This window comes from Orbicella faveolata, unplaced genomic scaffold, assembly GCF_042242905.1.
Source record: "Orbicella faveolata isolate gen_17 unplaced genomic scaffold, um_ofav_v1 contig_12, whole genome shotgun sequence".
In the NCBI taxonomy this organism is placed as follows: Eukaryota; Metazoa; Cnidaria; class Anthozoa; order Scleractinia; family Merulinidae; genus Orbicella; species Orbicella faveolata.
The window spans coordinates 30652581-30664268 of record NW_028301539.1 but is presented as its reverse complement, the minus strand read 5'-3'; the positions used below and the strand labels follow the sequence as shown (position 1 = coordinate 30664268).

Here is an 11688-nt window from a genome sequence, read left to right as displayed (position 1 = left end):
CAGTCTCATTATAATAATTATTATCGAACATCATACAGTGCACGTGTATTGTACTGTTATAAATTATGGCATTTTGTGGATAACAAGTCAGCCGTATGCTTATATGAAGCAATGGTACGAAACTTGAAGATCTATCAATTTTACAAGCAGAATCACGATTTTTAACACTCTTGGAGTGTAAAGATAGGAAAACCATTGTCTACTTATCTGAGCTGAGATGTTTTTCCAATAGTCATCGATCGTACGCCAGAAGTGAAGCTCTGCACACTGCCATCCAAAATTCAGTTAACGTTGATGAAATTCAATTAATTAAGGTTGGTGAACAAATCCAGAAACTCGTGAACTGTCCTTTAACACATCTTTGGTCATCCTGGAGATAGCGAAGCAAACGGCAGCAACTTTAGTTATTTAATCACCTAGGTTTACTTATGATTATTTCATGGACAGATAACTTGCTCACCTCAAAAACTTGTTCGCATGTTGTGGTCAGAAAGTTGAACCATAATAAATGGCCGTCACAAATGAAAACAATCGATTTGGAACAACTCTTCATCTTTCATGTATTTCTATTCAACTTGGTAGCGTAAGAATGAGTTGATAATGAAGGAAAGCCGCCATTTAAGATAAAAGACTTGCTGTAAGGTTAATAACGCGATTTACTTACTTTTTTAATTAATCCTCTCCGTTCTCTGTGGGACACAAGGCAGCCAAAATCCATCTACATTTATCTCTATTTTGTACGATATGTTGCTGCTCATTGAGCTCATGGCAGGCGTCAGGTGGTTTTTGGCCAACCAGGTTTGCTGTTGCCAGTTGGTGTCCATCTCTAGGCAACCTTGGGAAGTGGGTGGTCAATCCATCGGATTCATCTGCGTTTGATTTCCATGACAACATTTTGGCAATAAGTTTTTCTGTCAACGGATCACAGATAAAGAGCAACATTCACTGCTTGCAGACATTGACGTCAATTGTTTTGAATTTAATTTTTGTACAACCAAACAACTCTTTGTTTCAAAGGCCAATTGCTCTCATGTTGGCGAACAATTAACAATATAGCTAGCCTAACGAGCTTGCAAATCTTTTCCTGCGCTGAGAAGTTTGCTATTTTTTGCTCATTTTCCTCATTGAACTACGCCTATAGGCTCGTCAGTTAGCTTCAGCTCAGATAAATTTTTTTTTTTTAGAATTCATAAACGAATTTGCCAGTGTAGTCAATAAGTTAGAAGTTCTTAGATTTTTGCTATGGATTTCAAAAAAGTTTTTTTTTAAACAGAAAAACACGATCGCAGGACGATAAACTGAAGCATTCTACGAATGGATTATGTTAAAAAAAAAAAAAAAAAAAAAAAAAAGACAGTAAAACTTTAGTGCCACCAAATCGTAAGATCTTTGACTCGGTACTCGATTTCCTGTATTTGTAAGATAAATGAAAAATGTTTTAACTTAATAGTACGAAATAAATAATACGTGTCACTTTTGTCTGTGGGTTAATTTTAAGCAAAATACGTCCAAATACGAGACTCGTCCATTAAAATTACGAAACATTCAGCACCAAGGCACACAAAATTACCAGCGACATGCGCTCATTTTGAAATCTATCACATTCTTTATTAAGTTGCAAACCGGTTCTAATGTTACGTCTAAATGCCCCTAAACTGGACTTAGCTGCAAAACTTCAAAGGATCATATTAAATGAAATCTAGCGACAACTGTGATTCACTTATCTGAACTTCAACGGAGTTGTCGTCAACATGAAACTTGCCAGGAGTCCATAGCTGGTCGTGCTACACTTCATTTGAATTGGTGAATGACGCCTGTCACTCCAATTCAATTCCTTTGGATTCAATTTTGCTGCCTCTGGTCAATTCTTGTGAAAAAAACAGGAAAGTCATGGTTAAGTTTTTCGCGTGTTAACTCAAGCAAAACTGACTTGATTGAGTATAAGTATCAGTTAACGGACGTCTATCGGCCTTGCACTTAACAAAACTCCCTCAAAATTAATGTGGAATAACACTTTTAAACGACTACCAACAAAGTGGTGCGCTGCAGTGGGAACGAACTGAAGATTAGTTATAGGTTTTGATATAACTACATAACTGTTCTCTTCGTATCAGAGCAAAGGCAAAGGCGGTTGGAATTTTCTGTTTTTATAACAGTTAAAAAGAGTGTACATGGTAACGCTCCGAGGTGACGAAACAAATTGCGAATGACAAAGTCAAACGGCAAACCAAGCAGAATATCAAGCTGTAAACAAACATTTTATCAAAAATAATCATTCAGTTACTCACAAGAGAAATGCCGTTTGCTATTCGGTTTTTCAACTTCGCCTAAATACAGTCTTCGGTGTCAAGGAAAACCACATGCACCTCGAAGCTTTCACAGCATTGAGGAAAGTTTTATTATACCATTAAATGATCGAATTGAAAGACGAGGGAAACAGCTAGGACACGTAACTAGCTAGAGAAAATGTGGACTTACCTGAAGGAAGCACATCGGCTAAGATGTCTTCGCCCTTGCCTTCAATTCAACGACGATAAATAAAGAAAATATGGACTTGCCTGAAGGGAGCACAGCGAGTAAGATGTCTTCGCACTTGCCTTCAATGCAACGGCGACGACGCTAAAATGGGTGTGTCATTCTACACTTCTTTATATATACCCACATTAAAATTCATTACAGCCACGAGAAATATGCTTTGAACAAAAGAAATGCATCCCACGTTAAGATTGTGTGCTTTGAATTGTGAAAAATGAGCAACTTGGGAGAAAAACACGCACCTGAAAGGAATTTTGATCCGAATATGCTATGTTTGTAGTTAATAGGCCAATTTTGATATATTAAAATTCTAACTTGGCTCTGCGAGGCTTAACGGAATAATAAAAAAAGAAGTTAATTATTCATCCCTTAGACCCGAGGCGGTCTCTTTTGTTTTATTCCCCTAAACCTCGGAGCCAAGTAAGACATTTAATAAATCGAAATTGGCCTCTAACTGTCGAAAATCTCACAGACAAGAACACCGCGCTGAAGCGTCGTAAAACGTACTTTTGGTCCAGCTAAGTAATTACAGTTGCGTCATAATTCAACTTTAATAATGACGACATTTATGCGCGCGCAAATTATGACGTATACTCAGTTTTCTTACCTCTTTTTCACGTCTTTGGAAAATATCTTTGGAAGAAAAACTTTTCTCTGACAATGAATAAGCTTACGCAATCGCATGAAGATCTAACCGTCGATACAACCAACATTGTTAATTTTGACCGTAAAAATTCCTGCGGACGAAGTTCGCTGAAAAGAACGTGCTGCACTGCGGTATTTTAATTTAGCGCTTCTATATCTAGAATTCAGTTTCTTTGTAGAATTTAAATCTTGCCATTTGTTCGAACATTTTCTTTAGTTCTCATAATTTCTCGTGATTTTTTTTACGGCCTATAGCCAAATTTAAGCTTATTTAAAGGAGCTCAGTCACGGTTTGCGCATATTGAAAAGTTTAGCCTCAATTTTTCAAATTCGTCGTTTGTAATCCGTGTTAATCTTCTCCATCCTTAACTATCCTTGTTCCTTTATGGTTTATCATTATGTCTTTGGTGTTTTTCTATCTTATTAAACTGTTATTTTTCAGGTTTCCTGTACCCTCCGTATCTGAAGGTTTATCCTGTCCATTTGACGCAGTGAACCAGCTTTTTCACTGCAAAAGTACACAAAGGAAAGGTTAACAAAGTTTGCCAGAGATAAAGTTCGATAGACTGTAAACAAGCACGCGCGGATCCATACCGGTTTCAACCGTTTTACGGAAATCGGTCAGAATTTTCATAATAAAAAAAAATCAATAGATATGTATATATTTTCAATAAAAGTAAACTGCAAGTTGAATCTCGAAAATAGTTTTGACATTTAATTTTTATTTATTCTTTTTTTGCCAATTACCGGAAATAGACAAGGGTCATAGACACGTTCTAGTGGCAAAATTTTACAGCCGGGAAATCACTAGTCTCCCGACGGCGGTCACGCCATCACATCATCGCCGCGGGCGTCTAGACCAAAATTAGATTTCCCCGGGCGATTTGTGCAATTCTGCTACTCGGTTAGCCTGTATGATCATTCAACTTCTTTGGACAACGACTTCAACAAGAGTGTGGAATAGATAACAACGTCAAGATGTCACAAATTACTGACTACTTCAGGAAAAAAGGTTAGTTCGGGTCTTTGTTAATAATGGTTGAGAGTGGACAAATTAATTTTACTGAAAAGTTATTTTCGTTCGGTATGCACACGCCTGGCTGACGTGATACCCAGACGTGTTTGTCTGGGCTGAAATTTGTCCTCTTGGTAATACTTGAACAAATGATTTATCTTTGCAGTGGAAACTCGTTCTAGCAATGGCTTTGAGGCGACTGAAAACATATTTACGAAGCACGATCAGTTACAGACGAGATTGACAGGACTTGTCTTGCTGCACATTCATTACAACATGGACATTGACTTTCACGAAATAATTCGCAGATTTGCAAGGCTTCATCCAAGGAGAATGGAACTGGCAAATATATTGTCTGACTGACTCAAAAAGCCAGGAAAGGGTACTTTAGGTAGTTAAAATTGAAAAAATTTCCCGGGGAAGCATGCCTCCGGACCCCTCTAGGAGCTTGCGCCTTCGGCGCTCGTTTTGCAGTAAATCGGTCAACATTTTTCCTAGATCCGCGCCTGCTCAATGAAACGTTACGTAAGGTAAATCAAATCCGAGCTTATCTTGGATTAGCTTAATCGTGCTTAAATAGTTTGAGTAACTCTGTCCATGTCTATAAGTTAGCTCAAACAGGGTGTTTTGCATGCTTTCGATACTCCCTTTAAACCTGTTTACCTTTCAAAACAAGAGATGTGAGATTACATTTCGGGCGATGAAAGCAAGTTTTCTTTTCAACTGTAATTATACGTTGGTCATAATAGTAAAGATCGCACATTTTCTGCACAGCAGTGGTCATGAATACAATACGCACCACACTGCACAGTCGTCATATGTTGGTGCTGAAGACAAACACGACACTAACTACATTATTAAACAGTGTTGGAGTCCATCTTTGAATTAATTTCCAGCTCAGCTTCTACGTGATGAAGAGTGACTTCTGGGAAAAAAAGTGACTTATGAATACGAATAAGAAGCGATTTTTCTAAACATTTAACTATAAAAAATTGCGATAAAGTATTTCTAAGCATATTGAGAAAGTTAAAAATTTTGTTAAAAAACGAAGACGTTTCGACATTGAGCTAACGTCATTATCAAGTCAAAATCATAGTTGATAAAAAATGTATAAATAGTCAGTAAAACAATAGTTCAATGGATGTGTTAAAATGTTCAAAGTTAAACAAAGAGTTTCGCACGGATGGAGTCAGTTTGCGCGTTCAAGCTTGGATTCCGTTCCTTTATGCAAAGCATCTCATAGACGAGGCAATCAAATTTCCCTTGGCACTTTCGGAGAATTCGAAACTGGCTTTCGTTGAGGAGGCTTATGTCCCCGTGGGCTTCCAAAAGGTGTTTTCCAATCGCCGAGTTTTTATGTTCAGCAATGCGTTAGTGGAGGTGTCGGGCTGTGTAGCTGACATAATCTGCATCGCACAGATCACATGAAAATAAGTAAACCACGCATTGTTGATTTACGATCGGAGGCTTGATTTCTTTGGGCTTGAGATCTTGTTCCAGTTTCTTGCTAATAAATACTGGTTGTAGGGTAGTGCCAATCTTGTGGTTGAGATCGCGCATTTGCCTTCTAACTGCATTAGCTGATGTTTGGTCCTTGAAGGGAAGACTAACTCGCAAGACACGGCCGTCTTCCACTTGTCTTTCACGTACACCGGATGAAAGGTTCAGGATAAATTTGTTAATGGTGGAATTAATGGTCGTTATTGGATAATCAAGTCGAATAAAGATGGAGGGAAGTCTAGTGCACTCTTGATTGAAAGCTTCAGTTGAAGAAGATAGGGCGTATGCACGATGAATCATTGTTTTGAGCAAGCAATGTTTGTAGCGTTTATCCGTGTGGCTTTGGAAATGCAACAGCAAGCCAGTGTTAGTCGGTTTTCTGTACACTTGTGTTTCAATCTTTGTTCCGTTCTTGATTATTTCCATATCGATAAAGGGGATCTTGTTATCAACCGGAAGCTCCATCGTAAACGACAGGCTGGGGTGGAGGCCATTAAGGGTAGTCAGGAAATCAACTGCAGCATCAGTGCTAGGCATCTTGGCCAAGGTATCATCAACATATCTCTTGTATAGCCTAGGCATCAAACCATTACGGGTAAGCTTGTCTTCAAGGTGACACATGAAAACATAAGCCATTAGAGGGCCAAGGGGCGAACCCATTGCCACGCCGTCGACTTGCTCATACAACCGGCCATTAAATTGGAAAAGCTGGTTAGTAGTGGCGATTTCAAGGAGTCTGGCGAGTTGATCCTTTTGCAGGTAAAGGTCATAGGTTTGGTTGAACCAATCGTTGGCAAATGCTTTGTCGACTAAGATGTTGATAGTCTCATTTAAAGGTACGTTTGTGAAAAGGGATGCGACATCGAAAGAAACCAAAATGTCATCATCTCCAATGGGTGAGTTGCGGATTTCTTCAGAGAAACGAATGGCGTCGGTAATGGTGTACTCGTTAATAGAGAGTGGTTTCAGTTTTTCCTCCAACCATTTAGCCAGGTTGTAATTGTAGGTTCCAGCTGCAGATAAAATAGGCCTCATACTAAGATTGGCCTTGTGGGTCTTGGGAAGACCGTAAAGGTGAGCAAGTCTGGAACACCACACCTAGCTTACGCGCTCCCCTCCGCTGATCAAGCCCTTTAAACGGCCTGCTAGACGTTGTATGTTAAGACCAGGTTTCACTAGAGTAATGAGGACAAGCATAAGAAAATTAGGACACTTGAATGAAGCATAAGGAGACAAACAACCGCAGAATTAACGGGATGTGGGATACATAACAAAGAAACACCAGCTCATTCTCATCAAATAAAGCCGTGCTGGGGACGAGAATGGGGGAGCCGCCATTTTAGTTTAGATACTTTCGCAGGAGTCTGGGTCGTAGTGAGCTGTACCTGGTTGACTGCCATGTACTAATGTTTCAGTGTGTTTGATGTCACCGCGTTCTCACCTCAATTTAAGGACATCACGAGAATAAAAAGAAAGAAACATGTTCGTTCAGCATGTGTTTATGTCAGTCTAGTGTTTTCACTTGCTTATGCTTGTATTGCTTATGTTTATGCATATGCCTGTGCTTGTACTTAGGCGTATGCCGTGCCTGTATGTATCTATTTTTTTGCCTATACTTGTTCTTGTGCTTTTGATTACACTAACGCTTGTGCTTTACTGTGCTTCAATTATGCTTATTCATGTACCTGTACTTGTTCTTATGCCTGTTTCATTACTTTTGCTTGTGTTTGCGCATGTTTTGTGCTAATGCCTGTGCTTTCGTCTGTTCTGTGCCTGCTTGGTGCCTGCGCCACTGTCTGTGCTTGAACCTTTGCTTGGGCTTATTCTTTTACTAATGCCTGTTTTTGTGCTTGTGATACTTTATGCTTGTATTAATAATTGTGCCTGTGCCTGTATTATGTTGTTCGCGCCGCCCGCGACTATATATGTAAGGAGGTCTGTGAACAGATTAGTCAAAATTACATTCGACTAGCAGCTACCTTTCGCAGGCTTTCATTGTGGTTATTTTCATATTATGAGAAGAAAGAGGAAAACATTAAGCAAACAAACATAGCAAAATTTACAAACTTCGGAAGCTTGATTGTTTTGCATCATTCGGCTCAGACATACAAAGATATTTTTCCTACAACTTTATTATCATCAGTTATCTCCTTTGAGCACCCATGATAGTGTGTTTTCTTTTCTCAGAGCGGTTTTCAGTTAAGTGTATCATTAGTTTTGCTTCACTTGGTTCAGTGATTGGTTTAAAAAGAAAAAAACTCGCGCTCCTTTCTTAACCAACCAGAAGAAAAATGTCTATCGTGCCCCGCACGCACACGATTTCCCGCGCTTTGCGTAATGTTATTGTTAATGTTATTGGTTCTCTGCACTAGTTGCGTCTTTTGTGACTGGCCAGATTGATAACTTTGATTTTGGTTCTACGACGCTCAGCTGAAAACCGCTCTATTATATTTTCAGTGAATCACAATATGCTCAGTAGCATTCCGGACATTTTTGCTCTTCAGGGGCACCCCCTTCTTCATCCTGCGAGGTTTCCTCGTAAAACTCCTGAGCAGTCTTCCCGTTCCAGTCCCTGAGACGTCTACGGCGGCGTCTGGTCGCCGAGAGTGCATTTCTGTGATATCAAAAATACGAATTTTAGTCACTCATCGTGCCCTACTGCAATTCCGTGAATTTTGCTGGTTTTAGCTTGAATTTCACCCGTCTCGTCGAGTCACACTTAGGAGCGTACGACTCGAAAAGGCGGCTCAAATCAGTTTGTATGGAGATTAGGAACTGAAATTAAAATCAACTAATGTATGATTAATGCACTGAACTAAGTTTATCAACACATTTTTTGTGTCATTACTTTCCATCCTGAGGTGTTTAAACGTTATTTAAGTGAATTTAGGTTATTTACCCTACGGTGTTGAAGCAAGAGTCTGGCGAGATTAACTTCAAAACTTTATTCGGAAACGATTTGAATTTTCACTACAGGTAGCATTTATTCACAATGTTTTGCGCTGAACGCACAATGTAAGGTCTGCAGAGTCAGCTTTTGCTGCAATTCGATAGACATTTCCGAGTTGCCTTTTGCGCGTGTCTAAACGAGTTCTTCGTGCGAAACCATTCAGGCCCGTCCACGTTATGCTGGAGAAATTTCAAAAAAGCGCTTTCACTCTGAAAACGCATCAAATGTTTTCCATCCACACTACGCCGGAGAAATTTGAAAACTCAACAATCACCGGTCATTTTGGATTTGTGTTTGAGGGAAACTCGAGCGGGAAATCACATAATTATCGTGACGTCATCGTTTTCGAAAAGTGACGTTTTCAAAATGTTCTCCGTCCACACTAAAACGCAGAGCCGGCGTTTTCAAATTCCTCCGGTCTGAAGGGCGTTTTCGAAAAGCTCTGTTTTCGTTGCCGACAAGTATAGACGGTGGGCCTCACCGCAGAAATAAAGCTGCGTTTTCAAATTTCTCCGAGGTAGTGTGGACGCCGGGAATCATATACAATGTCTTCCAGGAAGACTCGTTTTGAAACAGAGGCACACTGAAGGCTATTCGGAAATTGCCATGCCCATAAAGCATACACACACTCCGCTTTTACCATGTTAGCGAGCTGGATGAAAAGTTGAAATCTCGGCCGAGACTGGGTACGTGTCGCAGCTGACCTGGTCAGGACACGGAACTTTTGATCCTACCAACACCATATAAATTCAGCTCTGTGGGGTGATAACCTAAATTTGCTCAAATCTCGAAAATGACAAAATGGCTTAAGGCAATGTTTAATTGAAAACTTCATTGAGTGAATTTCTCATACATTGATTCAATTTCATAATTTCATTTCCTGATCTTCATAAAACTCTTACATTATGCCTAAGTCTTCAGTTCTTAAAATCAGGAAAGTGATTTTCTCATCCTTAGCTGTTTGCCTGTGTAAAACCGTATTTATGCCAGTGTCTTGTAGAGTTTGATTTAGGTCAAAGTAAGACTGAAAACGTCAAATTCATGCTAATCTTTGATTAGCCCCCATAAGCAACCGAACCCTGGTTGCTAAGCAAGATATTTTTAAATTGAAGACAGAGTTTTATAAGTTTGAAGCTAGCCTGGTCCAGGCAAGAGGGCGATCGAGAGAAAAAACGAGGGGGACTTAGTCCTCCCTCGTTTTTTCTCTGGCTCACCCTCTTTGTTTTTCGCTCGTCTCCAACTACCGAGAGCCTGGAACAGGCTAGTTTGCAACCTCGTTCCCAGGATCTTTCTCCACTGCCTCCTGTGGTCGTTGGAACACAGTTTGAAGCCTGTGTACTTACCCACTGTCAATCACCAATGATGTCGCCAGGCAAATTAGAATTAGCACAGCAACCAACTTTACTTGGTTCATTTTCATCAAACTGCTCTTTGATAGAAGTTATCTGCAGAATGAATAAACTTATGTTGCGGCATAGTCGGGCTTTTAACTAAGTTGTTTACAAAGGTGGGCCAACTGCTACATGTTGCACATGTTTGGTTTCCGGTCAGTTACAGAGGTGTAACAGGGTGATCAAAAATGTGAAACATGTGAGCAACAATGTTGCGTTGAATTACGATTGCGTGCGTTTGGTCAGGCCTTAAAATGGAATCAGTAACGAAAGTATTTCGCAGCTAGAAATAAGGGGGAAATACAATAAAAACAACAAAAGAAAGGAAAGACGTTTTTGAATTTTGTTTCCGTATTTCTAGCCACTGCATACGTTCTTCAGCGTCCCATACAAATTAGAATATTCACGCAGTTTCACAACATCATATAAGACGATGTTCGTTCTCAAAGTCTCTCTGGTATCCCCACAGAAAATACGCAAATTTCTCACTATGAGTGTAGCCGAGTGTGGCAGAATCGGGAGTACATGTACAGTACAAGGAACACTGCGACGCCTCGCAACCGACTGCCACTCTAGGTAGACTAGAATCCCTTAAAATGACCCATAGTAGTAGATCTCAACAAACAGTCACTCGTGCTTTATATAGCGATCCCGCAAAGTATGTAAATCTAAATTCTGACATGATGACAACATAGCACAACATGCTATCAAACCTTTTATCATTTCCTCTGACCTTTGCTCCAGAATTTGACCCTCGAGCTTCGGTTCAGGCGTGTCGCTTGAAAATGGTATTTTCCCAAATAAACAGTGTGTTATCAGGAAAAAACACTCTTGAAATACCTTTCAAGATCAGATTGCAAGTTATTATATATCGTAATGATTGATGAAAAGTGATGAAAAACGGATTATGCTGAGGGATGATGGTAAATTTCCGGCTCTAAATTGGAATGCAAATACAATGAAAAAACCGCAATCTTTGTCTTCTGTTTTACTCACACGAATTTAGACCTCTCAACCAAAATACATTAGCGTCGTACTGAACATAGAAGCATGCAGAAAATCTCATTTTCATTCTATACTTTGAAAGCGCATTCAACTATAAAGCAATCGCTTTCAATATGTTGCGTTGAAATACAGTTGCGTGCGTTTGGTCAGGCCTTAAAATGGAATCAGTAATGAAAGTATTTCGCAGCTAGAAATAAGGGAAAAATACAATAAAAAGTGCGTTCTTTTGCTTCATTTGTCCATTACTATCTGATATTACTACAAGTTGATGAGGAGTTTTAGGAGTTTGACCGTTTTATTTACAGCGATTTCAGTGAGTTCTTGCTTCACTGTTTTCCTTCCTAAAAGTGGAACTAAAACAAGATTAAATCACTTTAAAACTCAACTACGACATAAGTAATACGCAAAAGAAGAAAGGGAAGACATTTTTTGGATTTGTTGTTTGTATTTCTAGCCACTAATGAAATACGTTCGTTATCGTTCCATACAATTTATAGCATTTACGCTGATAAGAGGTCATACAACGATGTTCGTGCAAGAAATATCGCTGGAATTCCCGGAGAAAATACATAAATCCCTCGCTTGAGTGTAGCTAAGTACTAGTATAGCAGAAGCGGGAATACATGTAGTTACATGTAAGGAATAAA

The 11688-nt window shown here is 39.5% G+C and overlaps 1 long non-coding RNA gene and 1 pseudogene across 2 annotated transcripts in view; both read right to left on the bottom strand.

Moving 5' to 3' along the window:
• Positions 1-5134: 5134 nt before the first annotated feature.
• Positions 5135-7711, bottom strand: LOC149117514 (uncharacterized; annotated as a pseudogene).
• A 100-nt stretch (positions 7712-7811) lies between these two features.
• LOC149117508 (uncharacterized) overlaps positions 7812-11688 on the bottom strand; it is a 60368-nt gene continuing 56491 nt past the window's right edge. The window contains exons 2-3 of one of the 2 annotated variants that reach the window (XR_016205691.1): positions 9989-10090; positions 7812-8309 (exon numbers count right to left, since the gene is read on the bottom strand). This is a non-coding gene — a long non-coding RNA (uncharacterized LOC149117508). The remainder of the gene's footprint in view (positions 8310-9988; positions 10091-11688) is intronic. The other variant, XR_016205690.1, reaches the window with a different exon arrangement.